General features: G+C 41.0%; 1 protein-coding gene across 4 annotated transcripts in view; it reads left to right on the top strand.

The window, feature by feature from the left end:
* The window catches only part of YAP1 (Yes1 associated transcriptional regulator), a 94,652-nt gene that overhangs the window by 21,577 nt on the left and 48,909 nt on the right, over window positions 1-24,166 (top strand). The gene's annotated exons all lie outside the window — the stretch shown is intronic.

The following is a 24,166-nucleotide window of genomic DNA, read 5'->3' as shown; positions in this document are numbered from 1 at the left end:
TAAGTCGCCATCCAACAAAACAGAATTATGTGCTTTACTGGAATACGTTATATGTGCTTTTTTTTTTTTTTTTTTTTTTTTTTTTTTCTCTTCTCTGAGCACCTCTCTCTTCAGCCTAATTCAGACTGGAGGAACTGCTGTCTGGAGTTTGCAGGACATCCTATTAGAAGTAATAAGTTGGAGGCAATGAAAGGAAAACTAGGGATTTCTTGCCGTATACTACAATTAGACCCCTTTCACACCGAGGCGCTTTTCATGTGTTTTAGCGCTAAAAATAGTGCCTGAAAAGCGCCTCTCATGCCTTCCTTGTGTGAAAGCCGGCATGCTTTCTCACTGGGGTGGTGCTCTTGCGGGACAAGGAAAAAAAGGCCTGCAAGCAGCATGTTTCAGAGCGGTGTATCCAAAAGGCCCTGCCCATTAAAATGAATAGGCAGCGCCGCAACATGGGCGTTGTTAACGATATCTTCAGCCGCTAGCGGTTGTGAAAATCGCCGCTAAAACTAGCTGCACTTTACTGCCAATGCACCCCCACCCCAGTGTGAAAGTAGTCTTAGCGGTGCACCGAAATCAAAATTTCAGAACTGAACATTCAGAATGTATTTATTTTGTATTCGACTTTAATATCATGAATATAAAATTGTTGGCCATTATCGGCCTCTTTTTGAAATGGTGATAAAGCCTGCGTGCTGCATTTTTGGTGCATATTTGGAAAGCTGCATTGAACGCATAAAAAATGCACCCGTGTTTTCCATGTATTTTTTGAATCGCATGACCTATGAAAATAACACTAAAAGGAAGGTAAAATCAAATGCGTTTTCGGTAGCCATTATCGACACTTATTTTTCTTCTTTTTTTTTTTTTTTTTCTTTTGGCACAATGCTGAAAACCCTGGGTGCATCACTAACTACAAGTGTCCACCTAAGGGTAAAGGCCCCTGGATGATTACATGCCATATTATGGTCGGCTCATTTTTAACATTTCTTGGAACTGTGCCATGCTGGTCTGGTTTTATGTGCTTTGCATAAACACATGCATACACTTTGCTTTCACATAGATGTAGATGTAATATTGCTTGATTTTTATGCTTCTAGGGCCAGTCCTGCACAAATGTATCTAAAGGCATGAGAATAAATGAAGTGTGTGCTCACACTAGCAGTGTGCTGGTACTTAACGTCATTTTCCTTTCCTGGTGCTTTTCCCCTCCCCTCAGCTTTCTGCTCTCCTCACTGATCTCTGCAGAGTGTAGCTTCAGCCCCCTGCCCCCAGCATTTTGAACAGATGTAGTAGTATTATACAGGAATTATATGGCGCCAACAGTTTGCACAGCACTTTACAATATAATGATGCAGATAAACTGGTAAAACTTATGTAGGAGGATTTGTTTCATGTAGATCACTTGAGGCCAGTCAGTTCACTAAGGTAGACCATACACTGTTCGAACCTTGTCCGGTTCAGTAGGGACCAACTGACATGTGAACAGTGTATGGGCAGGCTGAATGTACTAAGTGGATCATCTTGGATACAACCAGCAAGCCTTTGTTTGTGGTTAAAACTTCCACCCAGCCTGCTTGCCTTTGCTCTCAAGGAAAAACGAAATGACTTGGGTTCCTTGAACTTTTTTTTTTTTTTGTAATCTGTGCAACACTACAGTTATTTTCTCCAGGAAAGTGCCTGTAAAAGTGCACATATTGATCTTTTCCTCTCTTTATCTTCCTGCGCTGCCCTGGTTTCCATATTAAGGACTCATGTTTCACAGAGAACAATGAGGACCCTGAGACTGTAAAGTACACAGAAGTCTGGCAAGCTCATCTGCATGAGCAAGAGCATTTGTTCTGCAGCAGACATCCTAAGTAAATGATTGAAAGGGCTTCTAGCTGTGAAGGATCTGCCCTGATGGAGAAAAGGCCTGGATATAAACGAGGTTGTTAAGCAAAATAAAGACTGCTTTTTTAAATCGCTCCCTGCTGGGATCACACGTTGACCTGCTGAGCAGCTTAACCCTTCCTGGTCTGCTGAGGAGACTAGTTTCTGGTGTTGGTGACAGAAAGGGTGAGGTGTGCAAAATGGGAGGAAGTTGGCATACTGATAAGTTTAAATTGGAACTATAGGCAAAACTTTTTTTTTTTCATTTTGGGTGGAGCAAGGGAGGGTTATAACCTGTCAGATAGATATAGATAGATATATAATATTATTTTTTTTTTTTTTCTCCATCTGTGTCCAGTTGCAGAGATTTCACTTCCTGTCCCATAGCCAAACAGGAAAGTTTTTTGTCTTGAACATAATTTTCTTCTTGGACAAATTTTATCTACAAATAAGAGGGACAGCGATGGGTGCAAGTTTTGCACCCTGCAATGCCAATCTAACAATGAGGTTTTGGGAGGAACATTCAATTTCGGCAAATAACCCATTCATGAAATACCTTGTTTTCTATGGCAGGTATATTGATGACGTGCTTATCATTTGGGATGGTAACGCTAACAGTTTCCTGTCATTTGTTGCATATTTTCAACACCAACAACCTGGGCCTTACATTCACACATGTCATTGACCCTGACCATTTGGAGCTTAAGCATAATGACTCTATATTGTCGCTGTTAATCACTCCAAGCCACTTGGTGGCAACTCGTATTTACATTTTGGGGAGCCGCTACCATCCGTCTTGGAAGGGTAATATCCCTAAAGAACAGTTCCTCCTTGCACAGAGCGGCTTCCTGTTTGACAAATTCAGAGAGATGGGCTACCCTTGGGAACCATCTGAATCATGTCTTGCCAAACGTTGTCCCAGTGATAATGTCCCCAGGCAACAGGGAATGACTAAACACAGAGCTAGGCTCATCACAGGCTTTAACGGCGAATTTCAGGACCATCACCCATGTGATTAAGAAACACTGGTCCATATTACATTCTGACCCTAAGTTAGGTCCTCATTTACCATCTGTACCATTAAAAATCACATTGCTCCTAGTAAACCCAGAAGCAATAAACACGAGAAGTATGGATATTAGAACTTTGACAATAGAGTGGGCATTGTCCAGTGTAGGAAAAGGGGTTGTCTCTCACATGTCAGTTCATGGCCAGTCTTTCAGGGACAGTTATGAAGAAAAATGACTCCATCAATTTATCACCTGCTTGACCCAGTTTGTAATATACATCCTGCGGTGCCTTTGCAACCTATTCACCAGGGTTGGTGAATGCCGCAGGTTTAAAAAAGGGGAGGATGTGCATGGTGTCCCAGTTCTGCCCAATTATTTGGCCCCTTTGTGTGGCCTTTTTACTTTTGACATATTTATTTTTGTAACTTTAATGCAAAGTCACCTCCTGTCTGCTGCAAACCTTGAAATACCTGGCCTCCCATTGTAATAAAATGTAGATGTTCATTGCTTTTCAAGGTTTATGGAGTGCCAGCTAAACTCTACAGCCTGCTGCAGAGGTATGTGCTTTTTATGCGTTGTTTAAAAAATTGTGTAGGACCTGACAGTTCATGGACCAAAATGAATGGGTTGCTCTAACGCATTGCATCTCTCAGTACTTTCAGTAAAATTGCTCCAATGCATGAAGGCAACCAAGGTCAGTCTAGCCGTAGACGTACACCGTGGTTAAGGTTTCCTTGCTCTGTTTGATTTTTTTTTTTTTTTTTTGTGATTTTTAAAAGTGGTTTTGAAATATCTTGGCCTTTTTGTATGTAAGGGAATCTGGCTAAATGTGTCCTTTTCAGATGTGTGCGTTTTGCAACACATAAAATGCAATCAAACTACATTGCACTAAATGGGTAAGTGTTACATGAGTGTGGTGATACTGCTGGTGTACTGGCATGTATTGTTTTAATTAGGTCTGCAAGCCAAATAAAAAAAAAAAAACAATCTTTAAAATGCAACGTGTTATCAAGACTCGTCTTAACCAGGGATTATCTCGGGTGGGTTTGGGCTTTTGAGTCAGAACCCACATAAGCTATCCTACCAATAATAAGTTGATGTGGACAGCCAATCATAAGTGATGGAGACATTTCCTGCTCTGCAGCTGCACCCCTTGTATACGTTTTGGGTGTGGGGCGGGGAATGTTGTCTCCACATATGATTGGCTGTTTGCTGGGATAGTTCAGATAGGTTTGGCCTTGAGCTGGTCCCTAATCCAACCCTACCCTACCCTTCTGTTGACTGTTTAATGACCAGCTTTAGCTTAAAATGGTATTTTTTTTGCCTCAAAGTTGCAAAAGTGGAAGCAGCAGCAGGTATCTCCATTACAGGCTGGGGGGGGGGGAGGAGCAAACACACTTTTTGAGTGAAGTTCTACATTAATTTACAAAAGCTTTTTAATTATTAACTGTTAAATTGCATCTCCAGCCAAGCCAAATTCAGTCGATAAACATTTACAATGTATAAACTGTTCTAACTGGCCAAATATTATTAATCTGGTTTGGATTTTGGTGTTCCATAGGCTAATGGGTAAATTGATGATCTTAAAGGTCTTACAGTGGCAACAAATACACTTCCAACTGTCATTTTCCTAGTGCGGCTTTTAAAGTGTAAATAACCAACACCCCCCTCCCCCCCCCCCCCCCCCCGCCTTTTCCACCAAGGAAGGAAGCTGCCATCTTGGCCTCTGTTTGAGCTGCAACTGCAATGGTGCTACACATGTGATTAGCTATGACCCCAGACAATTGATGGTTTGGTTGAGGGCTCAACCAATGTGACAGTTGGCAATCCCAGCATGCCAGGAATGTAACTTTTTTTTTTTTTTTTTAACTTTTAAATTGATGGGTTCAGTTCTGCTTTAAAATACCAGAATTCTTATTGGACGGTGTGGGGAAGAAGAAATATTCTGTTATACCTAAGCCTCCAGCTTGGTTTTTCTCAGCCTACACAGGCCTTTCCATCATCTGAGCTTCTGCCTTGTTGGTGACTTATTAACATGTTCAAAGCGGAGTGACTGCATTTATTGCATGACTCCATTCCATTAATCATGTTTTCCAACATAATACCTGAGTTGTCTGATTTGTAACTGCTTGTTCCTTCCACTGGATTCCAATAAACACTCCTAAACATACGTTTTATGAGCTGCTTTGTGTACAAGAGGTTTTCGGTCCATTCATGAACAAAGCTTACAGTGACCCTAAACAATATTTGTATTCTCCCCCGAAAAAAAAAAAAAAATTCTATACAACACTACTGGCTGGTCCTGGATTCTATCTTTCATAAAATCATTCTTGCTGTTTTTTGTTTTCCCCTGTGATCTTGTAAGATCCTCTCATTAAGCTCCTGGACCCCTCCTTTTTCCTCTTGCTTCTGTTTGGAACAAGCAGTGTGTGGTCATGTGCGCTGCCTTATGCTACACATTCCATAGAAAATGACTACGTTCCTACATACTGTGGGACCATAGAGAAGAGATGTAGCCACCTTTTATCAGATCTCAGCATTTCAAAAAAATTAAGGGATTTGGAGGATGCTGTGCACAATAGTACCCTTTTTTTCAATTAAGGATGTATACTAGTTTTAAACAGTTTTTAGTATCTATAATATATTGCTCAATTATTATATGTGGTGGCTGCCTATTTATTTTATTTTTCCTTTTGGGATAAAGGTTTTATATAAGAAGCTGATCAGTGTAAGCACTCCCATCAGTATTAAATGGTTTGCCTCATCCCTGTAACTTCTTATATCTATAAGTTTATTATTTTGTAAAACAAACTTCCTGGCTGCATCACCACATGAAAATTGGAAGAAAGCCTAAAGAAAACGAATGCAGCCATCACATCTATGAATTGGTAAGCTGCAATATAAGGTTTGCTTTAATACTGCTTTTATTCCAGGCCGATGTAGAAAATACAAGTTAATACAGCTCTAATTTAGCCATCGCCATACCACCAATGTATATTTTACAGCTTTGCATTGAGGTGGTTATACCCGGATCATGGTTGTAGCCACAACCGCTATCCCGGTATCATCAATTTTATGCAACTGCTGATTCTCTTTAAGGTAAAATTGATCAGAGTGGCTATATAGCCAGCTGATCACTTTTACAGTGAGGAGAGATGAGGGGTTTCAAAGACTATAGATATTTACATAAAATGGATCTGTCACAGTCTACTCTATCAAGGGATGTTTGATAGCAATGAAGTTAATTGGAAAAAAAAGGTAAAGGGACAATGTTTAAAAAAAAAAAAAAGTCAAATGGTTAATAAATGCAAGCAGTGTAAAGTTCCTGAATTTGACTTGTAGTTCACTTCACAACAGAGCTCATAGGGTTGGAGGGAGGAGCAGCATAAGTAGCCAATCTGGTGTGCTGCAGTGCAGAGAAGTTGCTGATTGAAGGAGAATGCAGAATGACAGATGAGCACATCAGTGTGCTGCTGCTTGTCTCATGGTTTTGTAGAGATGGTCAGGAGAGACCTGTAAGTGAAATTGTAGCAGAGAAAGATCAGGTCCTCTTCCCTGCTAGATAGGGAGTTGAACTTTAAAGTCAAACTCAATAAATTCTTACCCCTGTGTTTGTCTATGGTTTTTGATTTTGGAAGATCCTGGAGGCAATGTCGTCGGGCAAATGACATTTCCAAAAGATTATCAGTGGCAGCATACATATTTTATGACCAGTGTGACTGTCTATCCCTGTTCACAACTGCACAACAAGCAAAGTATAGAATGTTTATTGAGGGCTAGTAATGGAGGATACTTTTTTTATTTTTTTTTTTTTTTTTTTTTATACTGGTGAATATGTCCTTTTTATATGATCCACAATATAAGAGCCTGTGTGGTTTATTTTTATTTATTACGTTTTTTTTAAGAAAGACTGGCTCTTAAAGGCAGAACTTTCTTTTTGCAAGAAATGTAATAAATGCATCAACATTAATTAATAAAATGCATTTAATATTTTCATTACAGTATGCTGAACATTGCAACTGCGATCAGTGCACTGGCACTTAGTCTTTTCCCCCGGTGTTCTATCACAGGGGTTCTCAACCCTGTCCTCAAGTACCCCCAACAGGACATGTTTTGGGAATTTCTCGTGGGCCCCTTTCACACTAGTGCGGGAGGTGCATCGGCGGTAAAGGATTTGCGGCACTATTCGGCCACTAGAGGGGCGGATTTACCCTCCGCCAGCGCCCGAGAAAAGGGTTAAAAACCACTGCAAAGCGCCTCTGCAGAGGCGCTTTACCGACGGTATAGCTGCTCTGCCCCATTGATTTCAATGGGCAAGAGCGGTGTATACACTGCTCCAAAGATGCTGCTAGCAGGACCTTTTATATATAATTTTTTTTTTTTTTTTTTACCATCCTACTAGTGCACCACTCCCGTGTGTGCGCCCTCGGGGCTTTCACATTGGAGAGACAGCAGCGGCTGTTTTGGGGTGCTTTGCAGGCACTATTTTTTAGTGCTGTAGCGCCTGCAAAACACTGCAGTGTGAAAGGGCTCTTAGATAAAATAGCTGTCCAAAATACCAAGCCATTGACTCTGATTTTAAGCACTTGTGCAAGATAAAGGCAAACATGGCCTTTTGGGGGTCCTTGAGGACAGAGTTGAGAACCCCTGGTCTATCGGAATACAGCTACCCATCAGAAAATGTAACGGAATTGAAATTCCGACCAAAAATGCTCGCTGCGCATGCGCCATGCATTCCAACAGGGTTTCCTAATATGACAGAAAGTGAAGGCATCAGCGGACATCTTGTTACATCCCGTCAAGTCTTGAACTTCACACTTTTTAGCAATAAACGCACCTTATTTACTGAAACAGTATTTTTAAATGCGTGACATGGTTTTGATGTTTGACTTTGAAAAGCAGCGACAAGCCTGCAGTGAGAAGATGGCGACAGCCATCTTGGTACTCCCAGCAATGGTTTGGCACAGGGCAGCCCCAATTCTCCTTTTTTTGGGGTCCCCTGCTGGCACTTCAGGCCCCTTCTCTTCGGCGAGTGTCCCCATGCAAAGCTGCTTTCAATGGGGGCACATGTGGGCTTGCTCCAGACCCCCTCGCTCCCTTGTCACAGCATTTGGTGGCAGCGGGAGCCAATGGCTGCCACTTCTATCAATCTGCCCAATGAGAGACTGCAATGAGAGCCATTGCTCTTGTGCACATTGCTGGATTGGAATGGGCTCAAGTAAGAATAAGGGAGGGGGGGGGCAGCAAAGGGGGTGTGTGTGTTTTTTTATTTTATTTTTTGGCTTTAGAACCACTTTGTGTTTGTTGGGCAATGTGAAGTTGTGTTCATGTTGCTCCCTAAATATGATACAATCAGAAAGGTGGACTAAGGCACCATTCACACTTGTACAACTCCAAAGTAGCACAAGTTTGGATGGGTGCGACTTGTTTGTCCCTCTGTAAAGTCGGACTCACTGTTGCATGCAACACATTCAGGTACAACTTTTCATGTAACTTTTGAAGGTTAACATTGAAGTCCTATGGCCCTCAAGTTGTATGAGTGGAACCAAAGTAGTGTATGAATGACTTTGAAGCAGCTGCGACTTTAAGTTGCACATATATATGAATGGATATTGTTGGGGTTCGACTTGTCATGTGTCTTTATCCAAAGTCGCTTGACAAGTTGCAAAAGTGTGAATGGGTTGTTGGCCTCTGAAGTGTCCACTGATCAGTAGGACCTCATGGCATCCTCCAGACAGTGATCCGATGTACAGATAGTGAGTGCGGAGGACTTGTATCCTGTTGCTAATTGAGTTTTCAGAGTTCCACAATGTGTCCTTCTATTTGATGACTTGCAGGTTACTTTGGCTGCCATAAGCCAGAGCAGAAAGTTCTAAACAATGCAGTTTTCCCTATCTGGCCCATGGAAAGCTTGTAGAACAGAGAAGATAACGGCCTGTGTTGATAGTGTGCACATTGTTTATGAAAGCCATCATTCAGAGGACAGATACAAATGTTTTCAGCACGGTTTACAGCATGTGATTGTGCCAAGACCGGCCTACAAAGATGTCACAATCAGTGCGGCTGTAAACTGGTTATTCAGACTTTCTGATTGACACCTCCAACACCAAAGGTTTACGAAGGTGGGAGATGTATTCAAAGTTGAATCTTTCTAAAATGCAAAAAAAGCCATCTTCTAAAGCGTGGTGAAGTTTGCATAAATAGGAAAATAAAAGGTTATCTGGTAAAATCCCTGGTCAGCGTTCTGCGGTGTATTGTAATGACCCTTTTTATACCGGGTTTACTTTAAGAACATCCAGCTCTCTATGTCATCTCTTTATAGCTGGCCATCCTTTGATTGCAGAATTGATGAAGCCAGGTGGCAGATTGTCAAACAGCTGCTGCATCCAATCGGACGCAGCCGCTGTTCTGACAGATAACTCTGTCCAAATATCCATGCTACAGGTATACAAAAGTTGGTATTTATTTTTTTCTAACACAATGACGGCTTAAGTGTGTGGGGTGTTTTTTTTTTTTTTTTATATAATTCACTGGCAAATATGTTCATTTATAAGCTGCCTGTTTTTTTTTTTTTTTTTTTTTTTTATATAAATTATTTGAAGAGATTTAATTTTCTGAGTTTGTATACGGGTGCAATGCTTAGTATCAATTTTTTTTTTTAGGTAAAGCACACATCCTTGGGTTACAGTAAAAAATAAAAACCCTATTCATGCAATAAGATACCAAGTGTTCGTGTGACAAACATCTGGTTTTAAAAAATTCTTCTCAATATTGTTCTCTGCTTCCTCCAGATTATCATGCTGTGATCCAACTTCATGTTAGAGAATGGCTATGTGTATTCTTCATGGCCCCAGTGTATATGCAGGCACCCTCTCCTGAGTTGGGATATGGCATTTGTCGTGCTCATGTAGTAGAGCACATGACCGCAATAACCATTCACCAGGCTTCAGAAAGAGGCGTTGCTGCCTTGAAACCTGTAACTATGCCCCTCCACACCTTCCGGCATCGGATGTGCTTGGGCTAGCACAGTGGTTAGCACTTCTGCCTGGCAGCACTAGGGTTGTCCATTCCAATCCACAGCACTCTTTGCCTGGAGTTTGCATGTTCTCTCTGTGCCTGTGTGGTTTCCTCTGGCTACTTTGGTTTCCTCCCACGCTCCAAAGATCTGCTGGTAGGTTAATTGGCCTTAATGTTTGTGTATAAATGTAAGTTTAGGGACCCTAGATTGTAAGCTCGTTGAGGGCAGGGGCTGAGATGAATGTACTGTATATGTAAAGCACTGCGTAAATTGACGGCGCTATAGAAGTACCTGCTTTTATACTAGTGTATTGCCCAATGTGGCCTGTAGATGATGGTTGTGAAGGTAGTTCAGCCACATCTGCCTTATCTGATCTCTGTGCTCTTTGATGCCGTTTTATCTTTTGAGTTCTTCAGTAACATGTCATTGCAGCATGATAGGCGGAGAGGCATTTACTCCAAAGTGCAGATCTCTCCCACAAGTGTTAATCCCGAAGTGTGATTCAGTTCTGAGTCATAGCAAAGCTCATCCTCTGCTACTCCAACCTTTGGCAATTCATCTGAGGCGCTCTGTTTTTCTCTTTCAGACTCCCTATTAAGTCCCACTTTCTGATCAGTTTTTAATTACAATGATATAATTTTTTTTTTTAAGCAGAACTCTAGTCTGATAAAGATGTGTTGTCTTAGGGTGTGTTCCAAAAGTCAACCACTCCGTTCAGTAGCTCTACTGTGGATTCTGCTCATTCTGTTGTGTAGCTGACACACACACACACACACACACACACACACACACACACACACACACACACACACACACACACACACACACACACTTACTTTTCTCTACTGTTAATATGTATTAAATATGGAAGATTCATATGAAATATAGGTGCATCGAATGGAAATTCTAGTACCGGAAATGCATGCAGGATGCACTTGGTCGAAACCAAAATTATTTTTTTAAATATATTGTATAGAATTATTTTTTTTTATATTCCACTTTTTAATTTAATATAAATTTAAATGAATGTGAATTTTATTGGCACCTTTTTTTAGCGCAAGAAAAGTTCAAGGTAAATGCGTTCCTTTAAATTCTATGCTTGTCACCAAAATTTCAGTGCATCTCCTAGGAATTGGTTCCTATTTACTGATTATTTACCTTCTGTGAATAAGATATTTGAATATTTAAATATCTTTTTAAAAATTAAACCAAGCTAATTCTGACTTTCCATTACCTTGTTCGTTTTTCACCTGTCCTAATTTTTTTACTTTTTTACTTTTTTTTTTTGTAAAATTGCTCTGAGATAATTATATGATCATGATTTACCCCTTTTGTCAGTTTTTATTCTGTATTCAGAACACACATTAGCCTTGTGATACAACTTTGAAACCTGCTTTTTCCTCTGTTGTGAACGGCACATGACAACACCTTCACTTGTCTCTTTGGAGTTGCTATAGAACAAGTGGATGTTCTGTTCTGTAAGCCGAATGGCATGAGGGGGGTAGTGAGGGTCTTTAATGTGAGTCACCAGAGTGGTGCTGTTGCCTAGTAATACTAAAAGCATTTGGAGGTGGTGTAGTGGCATAGTGTTGCAAACAAGTGCCATTATCCCATGACTCGCAGAAACAACGGCAACCAACTAGCCCATCTAGTCTGCCCTAGAAAGTGTGTGTGTGTGTGTATGTGTGTGTGTGTGTGTGTGTGTGTATATGTATATATATATATATATATATATATATATATATATATATATATATATATATATATATATATATATATATATATATATATATATATATATATATATATATATATATATAGTATGTATATATGTGTATGTATGTATGTATGTATGTATATATATATATTTCACCACCCTCCAGTAAAATAGCATTTTGTTGCTTTTGCAGCCTGAAATGAAGACTGTTTGTTTGTTTATTTTTCTAGTGCAGCTTATAAGATCCAAGTAAAAGATATAGAATGGCAACATGTCAGGGGAAAAAAAATTAAACAAAATCATGGAGTTGGAAATGGGATCACCCCCTTGTGTCCATATTTTGTTGAACCACCTTTTTGCTTTAATTCCAGCCTTTACACCCCTTTCACACTGGGGCGGTGTGGGCATCGGAGGTAAAGCGCCGCTATTTTTAACCCTTTTTCGGGCGATAGCTGGGTTTATAGCCGCGCTGCCCCCAGAGTGCATTCACCGCTCCAAAGATGCGGCTAGCAGGACTTTTTTCACCGTCTTGCTAGCGCACTGCTCCAGTGTGAAAGCCCTCCGGCTTTCACACTGGAGTGAAAGGGGCCATTTTTTTCTGGCACTATTTTTAGCAATGTAGCGCCTGAAAACCGCCTCGGTGTGAAAGGGGCCTAAGTCTGTTAAGTTGTGTCTCTGCTAGCTTTGCACATCTAGACTTTGCAATGTTTGCTCACTCTTTGTAGAACTTGCTCAAGTTCAGTTAAATGTGATGGTGACTGTGGACTGCAGTCTTCAAGTTACTCCACAGATTTTCAATGGGGTTTAGGTCTGGGCTCTGACTAGGTCATGCAAGGACATTCACTTTTTTTTTTCTCCATTTTTGCTGTGTGCATTGGGTCATTGTCAGCGCCTAGAGGCGATTCAGTTCGCATTGCGCGTGCTATACAAGTATTTCATTCATTCATTCATTGTCATGTTGGAAGGTAAACTACCTTCCTGCTGTCAACTTTCTGGGCAGCAGATTTCCCTGCATCCATTTTTCCTTCTATCCTTACAAGTGCCCCAGTCCCTGCTACAGAGAAAAATCCCCATGACGGAATATTACCACCTCCATTCTTTACTGTAGGAATGGTGTTATTTTGATTAGAGGTCGACCGATATTTGGAGTTTTTTAAGAAATCGTCATCTGTAGATTATGTAAATTGGGCTGATTCACGGCTGCTACACTATACCTGGCCCGTAGGGGTGCTATCGGGCGTACAGGCAGCAGCAGTACTGATGTAAGGGTCCCGAGTGTCCCTAGGGTCCCAGCTGACAAGGGCCCCTACAGCAGCAAGTGAAATTAATCCTTCAGCCATTACCTGTGCGGTGGCGGCCCCTATAGAGAACGTTTCACTAGCACCGCTGCTTCTAGGTTTGTTTGCAGAGTCACAAAAATGTAATGTGCTGCTGTGCCCCGTCTGCTGCCTGCGGACTTCGACTTTATTTCATCTCCTTCGATGGGAGGCCTGGCTGAGTCTGACAAGCTGGCATTGAGTTGCATTGTGAAAATGGATGAGGATGACTCTGGGTGGCTATGTGTTACATTGTGGGGAGCCTCTTCACAATGTAACTCTCACCCCCACAGTCATACTCATCCATTTTCTCAACTCAATCATCTCCATTCTCCACAATGCATCCCTACTCATGCCCAGTCCACTTAACTGTTAGATTTTATGAGATCAAGGTAAAAAAAAAGAGAAAATTTGCCTAAAATAGCCACAAAAATCAGCATCATATATCGGCCAGAGAAAAAACGCATATCGTTCGACCTCTAATGTGTATGGCGAGCTGTATTGGATTTCCGCCAGACATATGGATTGGTGTTGAGGCCAAATAATTCAATTTTAGTCCCATCTGACCATAACACCCTTTTCCAGGTGGCCCCAGAATCTTCAAGGTACGTTTCGGCAAAGACAAATGGGTAGATATACTTATAATAATGCATACTTATACAAATTATTTTTTTTATTTTAAGGCAGTGCAATTCACTATGACACATTGCATCACGCTGTGTTGCATAGAATTGATGGAAATGTATAGATCTATTTCAATAAAGTAAGCATGGGGTGTGTTGTAACACTGCATTGCATGTCCCTACACAAAACCTAGCAGCGGGCATTAAAGGGACCATAAAACATTCCCACTGGTATGAATGGTGGATCTCTGCAGTACTTTCTATGGGTGAGGCGTTGTCGGTACCCATGTAGCTGTCCAGGGATTGGCATTCCGCACTCTTGCTGTTCCGCGGGGCTTCGGAGACAGATCAGAGGAGGTCACATGCTGGCACTGATCAGTTCCGGAAGCCCTATAGAAAGAAGGGGGGGAAAAGTGGGGGTTCCCTGGACCATGACATCGGCTGCATGGGCACTGGCAGCTCACATCACCCACCATGGTAAATACAGCAGGCACTGGGGGAATCCTCCTAGAAATCCTTTTAAGCCTGCAGGCTGAATAAACATTTAGAAGTGTATGACCAACTTTTTGGTGTTTGGACTCCAGTTGTTTAGCTGGAGTTGCTCTCTAAAGTAGTTTTTATGAGCTGTGTGGATACAGTTGCCTGACTTTTCTAAAGTACCGGCTGCTTCTTGGACTTGTGACCAGTTTGCTGGAAAGTGGCAGTTTAGTGTGTCGGGCCTTTCATCCGGCCAGTAAGTCGCACCTCTCTGTTCTTCAGCTTGTAGACCAGTGTATCTCCTGGACAATGCAGAATCCTTCCATTAGAGCCTGCAGTGTAATTTCGGTGTCTTGGCAGAGATCTGTTAGACGGTTGACCTCTCCTTCCACTCCCCATTTCCCTTTTGTTCCTGTCCTGAAAGAAAACGGTCTCCTCTGGGCCATTTGTGTGCAGGATAAATAGTAAACAGTAATGGCCCTTCATTTCCCATCAAAGGAAAGCTTAAGCCACTGAAGGGTCAGAAAGGTGAACTTTTTAATCTGGTTTGATAATGTGGTGTTGATGGATGCCCAGTGACTTGAATTGTTGAAATAATTTCTATTGGAGGAAGAGTGAGTTGATGGCACAGTATATTTTATAAGCAGCTAATAAAGTAAATACTATGTGGGCTTACTATGTTCACTACAGTGTCTTTCTATGAAGAGAACTATGATGGTACTGAAAAAATGTGGGCTTGATTGCCATTTATAGTCATAAATTACATGAAGTATTTCTGGTGTTTTTTACTGTTAAGCTGACCACTGACAGTTCCAGTCCTGGCCAGTTCAGCAGGTACTGGCTGAGATTCCAACCATGTATGGGCAAGCTGAATGTACCCAAGTTGATCAATCAACTTCAAAAGTATTCCCTATGAAAGTAGAGCTGGGCGATTTTTATTTAATTTTTTTCTCTCATGATTCGAATAGAGTGTTTTATTTTTTGGTGGTCACCGTGCCGCTCCCGAGGAGCTGCAGGCAGGAGTTTTTAGGCAAGGCTTCGGCCTAGTCTGCTGACTAGGCCGGAGCCACGGCCTCACCTAAAAACTCCTGCCCGCAGCTCCTTGGGACTGGCGCGGTGGTAAAAAAAAAAAAAAACACTTTTCTTACATTTTTTTTTAATCGATTTGACCTCTCAACTTGATTCAAGATTTAAATCGATTTTTTTTTTTTTCCCCCAGCCCTATATGAAAGGCTGATCAATCAACTTGGGTACAACCAGCCTGCCAGATTTTACGTGCGTTTATAATCGCTGTCTTCTCCTCCTAGGCATGTTTTACCCTGCCGGTAGAGCACAAAGGCCCTGGTTGCCGGAAAGAAATATGCTCCATCCTATGGACGCCTTAGGCCCCTTTAAGACGGGGAGGATTTTGTTCCAATCAGTACTCGGATTCCCTTTTGAACAGAGTTTTTGCAGCACAGACACGGAGCCTGCTCTGCAGTATGGGTGGCCGGGAAAAAACAGAGGACCGTTTACATCCGACTAATTTTGATCTACTTCACCTAAACAGAAAAGGATCTCTTGGGGGATTTTTTTTTGCAGTGCCTTTTACATCCGCCTGCCCGTAAAGGATGAGTGGACCTTCCAATGAAAGGCAAAAAATTTGTGTAACATAAACAAATTTTTATAAAAAAAAAGTTTTTATATTTTAAATTGTATATAAAAATTTATTTTTATATTTTAAATGAAACATACATTTTTATCTAACACATTTGCTAATAGTATTAGCAAAATCTCCATGCGGTGCACCTCTAGCAGACGTGGTACAGGAGATGATCAGAGGCTGCAGACGTGGTACAGCAGATCAATGCAGCCTCACCAGGGCCCATCATGGAGCCTGCCTGTGCCTCACCAGGGCCCATCATGGAGCCTGCCTGTGCCTCACCAGGGCCCATCATGGAGCCTGCCTGTGCCTCACCAGGGCCCATCATGGAGCCTGCCTGTGCCTCACCAGGGCCCATCGTGCAGCCTGCCTGTGCCCATCGTGCAGCCTGCCTGTGCCCATCGTGCAGCCTGCCTTAGTATGTCAGACCGGATCGGGACATGGCAGCATTAGCAAGGGAAAGCCAAGAACGGTGCTTTATCTATGGAGGAAAGCAGTCAGCACACGGCGATAAGGAGCAGCTTGCCGGTATGATCAGGAGGAGCATTATCAGTGTGTAGCGCCATGGGGGTTAAGAGTGCAGGACTTGTTGTTTGACATGCCATTAGAAACTGAGCACACACGCTAAAGTACCATACCGTAAGCTTCACCAACTGGGCTCACTGTTTCTAACCGCATGTCAAACAATAAGTCCCGCATTTTCAACCCACGAGGGCTGCACACTGGTAATGCTCCTCTCGCTGATCATACCGACAAGCCGCTCCTTATCGCGGTGTGCTGACAGCTTTCAGTCACCTTGTCGAGGAGGGAGGGGAGGGGGAGAGGACTGGATGATGGTGCTCCAGAATGACACCCCTGTACCGGGCAGCACCAGGGGCGGAGCCCTGCCCCATTTTCATTTTCTATCGGCGTGTTTTCTCTTTTCGGCAAAGTGCTGAAATCACCATTTTCGGCCTACATTTCAGTGCATCCCTAGTGAAAAAAATAAATATCATTGCTTCTACAGGAGTTCTGTCTGTCAAAGCAGCTCAATGTTATCCTGTGTCCAATGCCCATGTACATTAGGAAGCTTAGAGGGATATTTTGAGATCAATGTTTAGAGGCAAGGCGTTTTTAGTTTTGTACCCTTTAGAAGACTATGGGCCCGTTCAGACAAGCTGTGCTGGGCAGCGTAATGATTTGCTTTTGTTTAGCAGCATAAAAGGACAAGCTGTGTCTGGGACCGTATCTCTGCGGTGTATGCAGGTAAATGGTTGTGTGAACGTTCCCAAGAATACAAAGTAATTGAACTGTCTTGGCCACCGTGCCTGCTCAGGACTGACATGTAAATATAAATAATGGAGGTTATTTACGAAAGGCAAATCCACTTTGCACTGCAAGTGCACTTGGAAGTGCAGTCACTCTAAATCTAAGGGGAAGATCTGAAATGAGTGGAAGCTCTGCTGATTTGATCATCCAATCATGTGCAAGATAAAATGCTGTTTATTTTCCTTGCATGTCCTCCGATCTACAGCGACTTCACTTCTAAGTGCACTTTCAGTGCAAAGTGGATTTTCCTTTAGTAAATAACCCCCAATGTGTCACAGATTACACACCATTTACATGAGTCCTGAATGAGTCTTTCCTGTGTAGGTACATTCGCAGAATGACTCTGGCCAGGCGTTTATGAATTCATGTGTGATTGAGGGCTGGTCATTCCGCAAGTGCGCTGCCCCATCAGGATTGACTTATTCAGGGCTATTGGCTGCTGCATCAGGGCCGACAACATCTACGCTTGTAAGCATTGCATGTGTGTGGTGTACAGGCCAGATTTTAGGTCCTTGTCTCCAGCGAGATCCTGATTTTAAATGCTTTGAATTAGCTTTAAGATGCTTCTTTGATGGCATTAGTAATGCACAATATTGTAAAATCTATGAAGTAGTTCAGGATGATTTCTTTTATTTATTTTAGGGAAAAACTTACTGTTCTGAATTTTTATCATGCGTAAAATATACCCAACCTGTAAATGTATTTTTTTATTTTTTGTTCTGTGAAATTTTATTTTTTAAAGATCCGACTGATTTACACAGCAGGGATTGTATTGTGCTGCTCCTAAGCACTTGAATCTCCTTAATTAGAAATCACCATTGCCTCAGGCAGTAGTGAGGTTTAGGGTTCCATACATATTAAGCATCTTGATTGTCTTGCATAATTTACCTTTCATGTGGTCTGTGTTGCATGTCATATTTTTACGTTTATTCCTTTACAGTGTCTTGAAAGTATTTATACCGCTTGAAATTTTCCATATTGTCGTTTTGCAACCAAAAATGTAAATGTATTTTATTGAAATATTTTATGTGATTGAGCCACTTCACAATTGTGTGCCACTTTGTGTTGAAGGAAAATAATGGTATTCAAAATATTTTACAAATGAGGCATTGCAAGGCTGACAGTTACAAGCATGACTCCCACAGGCAGAGGCATGATAGGACTGCAGTAGCTGGAGGGCTGGCAGTTTGAGACCATTCCATTATAGCTCTGGCTGTATGTTTAGGGTCGTTGTCCTTCTGGAAGGTGAATCTCTGCCTCAGTCAAGTCTTTTGCAGACTCTTAACAGGTTTTCTTCTAAGATTGCCCTGTATTTGTCTCCATCCATCTTCCCAACAACTCTGACCCTCCTCCCTGTCCCTGCTTAAGAAAATCCTTCCCACCACCATGTTTCACAGTGGGGATGGTGTGTTCAGTGTGTTTGCTGCATGTTAGTGTTGTAACATGGCAAAATGTGGAAAATTTCAAGGGGTATGAAAACTTTTTCAATGCACTGTATATTGAAGCCTACAATCTTTTGGTACACAATCAAAACTTAAAATTTAACCTTGAAATATATGCAGGGAATGCTGTCTGTTTTTTAGTTCCTCCTGGTTTTTTTCATTTTTTTTTTTTTTTTTTTTGGAAAGCATAAGTGGACAAGAACCTTTCAGTCAGTTAGAAATCTTGCAATATTCCTGAGAAACCCGGTGTTCAGTGGTGTATGCTTATTCCTAAAGTGAATGCACAGAACTTTACAAGGTAAACTGAACATTCGGAGTCATGAGTAGAGATGTAACATTTCTGAATTTTTGAAGCCATTGGGAAATTTTTTTTTTCTCTCGTGTGTCTTTTTTTCGTAAAATTGAATAAAACCTCAGAATGGAGTAGTAAATTGAAAAGTCTTTTTGTTATATTGTTAAGGTGAAATGCGGCGTGTACAAAAGTATTGTTTGAAGTAAAAGTACAGGGTGTTCAGTAAATAAAACTTGCCCTTTACATTTTTTTTTTTATTGCAAATGGAATAACCAGGACTGTATATTTTAAGAACATTTCGCCTATACATGAGAACAGGTAAGCACCCCCCTCCCTCGGAATAATGTAAAAGCTTCCTGCCAATATGCATTTTCAGTTCTGGACAATGCTGATCCAGATGCCTATATTGCTCTATGAAGAGCTTGTTTCCCTGATTTTCAGGTGTTATATCTATAAATGGAATTGTGTATTTTTAGGAGGCTGTGGTTTGTAACGTTTTCTTACTTGAAGATATTACTGGTGAAGAAAAACGCTTTGTAAAGATCAAAGCAGCAGAAACAGTGTTTCCTCGAACTCTGGAGGGAAGAGCTACTCGCACTTTCATTTAATTCCATTAAGTATTTTATGTCGTCCTTGCATTTGGAAAGCAATATTTCTTACAATAATTGCAGCTTTGCTCTCAGCAGCAATTTCAGTGTGGAAATGTTTCCAAATGGTCTCGCCATTTCACTGAGAGGAGGAAAAGAAACGAACAATTTACTAAGCAGACTATAGGGAAACCTTATAATGTGGTGGTGGAGAACATTAATAGGAGTCATTTAAAGGTAAAAAAAAATAAACCAATTTGTTGGACAAATTTACCCTCTTACCCTCTTACCTGAGAGGACAAACTCTTATCTATTGCATCCCAACATTCACCCAACTGTAGGAGGTACAAGATGGAGCCCACAAGCAAACTAAACTGTAGCCTTTCCCCTGCAGTGCCTCCTAAAGGCAGAAATGCATATTTCCCATTTGAGAACTACATTAAGTAGTAGTGTTACTTGAATTGTATTCCAGGATTTGCTCGTCTTCAGCTGAATGAACTTGCAATAATTTTAAGACTTTATGTAAAGTCCCAAATCTTATCACTTCATGCTATCTAGTTTAAATACCATGTCATAGATGTATTGTCATTGTAATGGAACATATTCCACATTCCCATCCCCCCTCCCCCTTTCTTCTGGGGGGAAAAAAAAAACTTTGAAAACAGTTTTTCCCAATTGTTCTGTGGAGGTTTTTTTCCCCAGGCCTTCCCATCTCTTGTCATGAGACAGGTTTAAATCTGTCCAGATATTTTTCCTTCCTTCCCCAGTCATTTTTCTTAAATCAATGAAACCGAGATTCAGCAGAAGGTTGTTCCAGGATCACACCAGCAGGTGTGATCCTGGATCAGCAGAAAAGTGTCATGAGATTGGATGCACTGGTCCCAGTACAGCATTGTATCAATGAAACGCTTAACTACCAGTTTTGACTGGAGTGTACACTATACATGTACGTGTGTGTAAATTCAGAGGGCTTTTTGTCCATTCTAGGAAATGTTTAACCCGATGTTGTATAATAAATTAAAAAAAAAAAAAAATTGTCACAATGGCTGCAACCAATCAGTTGCAACTGTTCAGGTATTTTGACAGCCCGTGTGGCCAACGAATTTGAAAAGTCACAGAAATTTGCTTGTCTTGCTGTATAGCGTGTCTGGAGGAACATGTTCACTTTTTTTAGTGTATTGGCAGTCTGGTTTGCATTTCTGGTCTTGGCCATCTTAGCCACTTCAATACCGGGCATTTTCACCCCCTTCCTGCCCAGGCCAATTTTCAGCTTTCAGTGCTGTCCCACTTTAAATGACAATTGTGCAGTCATGCGACATTGTACACAAATTAAAAGTGTCGATTTTGGAAAATGCTATAATATCCCATTTATAAAAAAAAAAATATTTCCTCAGTTTAGGCTGATGTATATTCTTCTACATATTTTTGGTTAAAAAAAAAAAAAAAAAAAAAAAAAAAATCCCAGTAAGTTTTTATATTGGTTTGCGCAAAAGTTATAGCGTCCACAAAATAGGGGATAGATTTCTCATTTTTTATTTTACTACTAATGGTGGCGATCTGCGAAGAATTGAGATTGATTATATATATATATATATATATATATATATATATATATATATATATATATATATATTATATTATAATTTTTTTTTTTTCTCTATCTATCGTGACTGTGACATTGCGGCGGACAGATCTGACACTTGACACTATTTTGGGACCATTCACATTTAAGCGATCGGTGCTATAAAAAATGCACCGATTACTGTATAAATGTGACTGGCAGGGAAGGGGTTAACACTAGGGGGTGCTGCACGGGTTAAATGTGTGTCCTAGGGAGTGATACTAACAAGGGGAGGAGACCGATCTGTGTTCCTCTGTACAAGGAACATCCGATCAGGTCTCCTCTCCGTCCGGTGTTGATATTGTAGGGATATCGGGTGCTGTTAATGAGTGTGACCAATCTCTGTATACTGAGGCTGAACACTATGCAATATTTGCAAAGGATTGGTTTTGAGAACTGCATAGTGTATAGAATGTGTTGTGGGGGGGAGGGTAACGTGGAACCAGTCCATGTGGCTGCTAAGCTGAAAAAAGTCTGCACTCCTGTTATGGGTGGAGAACCTCTTTAATTCAACTTTAAAAAAAAAAAGTTGAATTAAAGTGCTCTGAGCTGCATTGTCTGCAGAGTGAAGCTTTATCTGGCCAGCATTAAAATGCTGGGGCAGCAGAGATGGGAGTGACGCTCATTGAGGCAGCTCGGCAGTTGGGATTTATGTGCCACTGACAAATCCCACATTATTGTGTTGGGGATATTTACAGTGTCACATGCAATGGACTACTCAAGTTTGTAAAAACCTCCATGCTTAATTGACTCAACACATAATGTACCATTGTTTGATTAATCCCGGCAAAAGGCTGACATCCCAAGAATCGCAAAAGCTGAGCACTCGGGAAAACAATCGCTTTCCTCCGCTCTCCGGCGCTGTAAACACACTTGTTTTATGAACATACACAATCTAAGTATGGTGGAGAAGCAGGATTCGTTTTGGGGAATAAAGTCTCTACAATCGCTTTAGGCCCATTCACACCTCAGATTTTGTGTGAGTGAGTTGTGTAGTGTTACTTGTAGCTCAGATATGTACAGGAGCATCTTTTAAGCTATGGGCATCAAATCAAGCATGTTTGGCCCTAATAAACTTTAATGGAAGCACATGAAAAATATTGGGCAGAAAAAAAAACCCCTCAAACCTCCAATGCCCACAGAAATGCTTGTACAAACCGTGTTCAAATGACCTAGTATTGAAAAATGATGTGCTTTTACTGGATTTATTAACGTTTTATTCAAAGATTAGACTTCCTCCTTAAAGTGCAAAATAAGACAAAATTTGCACCATTTTGAGATTTCATTAATAGATTAATAGATATGTACTTCTTAAAGGGGTTGTAAAGGTTTTTTTTTTTATTTTTATTTTTTTCTTCTAAATAGGTTCCTTTAAGCTAGTGCATAGTTGGTTAACTTACCTTTTCCTTCGGTTTTCTCTTCTAAATTTTTTTTTCTTTGTGTGAATTTCTCACGTCCTGTTCCTGCTCCAGTAAGCTGTTCTGGCTGACTAAACACCGCTCGGATGATGGTGTGAAGTTTACTGAGGAGAAACAGGAAGTGAGAAATTCAGACAAAGCGGGGAAAAAAAACATTTAAAAGGGAAATTGAAGGAAAAGGTAAGTGAACCAACAATGCACTAGCTTAAAGAGGAAGTAAACCCTGATGAGTTTACTTCCTCTTTGATTCCCTGCAAAGGTAAAGCATAATGGACTACTATGCATCGCATAGTAGTCCATTATGTGTCACTTACCTGACGCAGGAACCAGCAAATGTACCGCTGTTCCCTGTAGTCCGGAGCATCCATCTTCTCGGTGGGTCTCGCAGCTCTGCCGCTGTCATCCGGCGAAGCCGCGATGACGTCACTCTCGCGCATGCACACGGGAGCCGCCACTTGTGGCATATTTTGCCGTTGACAGCGGCGCGCTCAGTGCACCTGCCTTTTGGCAAATATCTCCTAAACCGTGCAGGTTTAATAGATATTTCTTGGACCTACAGGTAAGCCTTAATCTAGGCTTACCTGTAGGTGAAAGTTGGTTGTAAGGGTTTACAACCACTTTAAAGGAACCTATTTAAAAAAATAAAAAAACAAAGCTTTACAACCCTTTAACTCAAACATCGTTTGTGCAGAATTAAGCACATTCCATGCCCTCCTTGTCAAGTCGAAATGAACAGGCTGCACTCCGATGCCACCACCTCTTGCTCCAATGCATTTCACTCAAGATCTCCCAAGATTTAAGAGTAGGGTATTTAGAAGTAAGGGGTTTCTTTTTTGTTTGTTTTTAAACCATACCTAGATGCATCCAATGCTCTAATGGCTTGTACACACAATCCGAAAATTGAACGGCAGATCGTTGCCCATCTCCTCCCCCCCACTAGTCACATATCGAAAATGGAGCAGATGCTAAAGTTAAGAAAATTCTTGTGAAGTGATTTCGTGTTGTAGTGTATTTCTATTGTATTTTCGGATGTCAACTATCGCATTGGAAAATTTTTTGAGTTTTGTCCGTTCAGATACTATCAGGTAAATTGTCGCAATCGGCTCTGGAAAGATCTGTACTAATGATCTGAATAGCGTACGATTGATTAGAAAGCAGTGTTTTTCATCCGATTTTTGGTTTGTGTTCAGGCCATAAGACTGAGAACTGAGCGATCAAAGATTGCTGATCGCTCAGTTTTTAGAGCTCCATAAGCAGAAAAAAAAAAAACCCCAGACGATCATTCGTCTGTTAATGTAATTAGCAGCTAAGGCAACACTGTAATCAGTGTTGCCTTAGCTGCTATAGCCAGCGGCACTGATCAAGCAAAAAGAAAAACCAAACCAGCTGGTTGTACAGCAGTCAATTGAGAGATCGACTTCTGTACTGCCAGCCCTGCCCATTGATTGAAATTTTAGCCGGTCCATCCAGAACCAGTCAAATTTTAAAGCTTCTATTGGCTTTAGTTACCTCTTGTAATTATTTTTGGAGGCCCTTAGTGGGTTAAAGGCAAGACTGCATCCAAAAATACCAGGATAGAAAGAAATGGCCCATTGGCGTTAGATGACATCAGTCGGTTGGCCTAGGTCGCCCTGTTTTACAGAGACTTTAAGAGGCTGATACCAGGTCAAACTCAGGTGCTTACACTTTATTTTTTAAGAAAAAAAATTATAAATAATTTTGTATTGCTTAGAGCTGGAATTTTTTTTGTTATCTCTGCCTAGAGTTTATTTTATTTTTTTTCTGCAAATTTGTGTTTAACAGTTTTCAACACATGTAATACAAAACATATG

The sequence above is a fragment of the Lithobates pipiens genome, unplaced genomic scaffold, assembly GCF_037356315.1.
Source record: "Lithobates pipiens isolate NorthernLeopardFrog02 unplaced genomic scaffold, aLitPip1_a1.2 Scaffold_16, whole genome shotgun sequence".
NCBI classification, from domain to species: Eukaryota; Metazoa; Chordata; class Amphibia; order Anura; family Ranidae; genus Lithobates; species Lithobates pipiens.
Note: the sequence above shows the minus strand (reverse complement) of the source record. Positions and strands in the feature narration are given on the sequence as shown.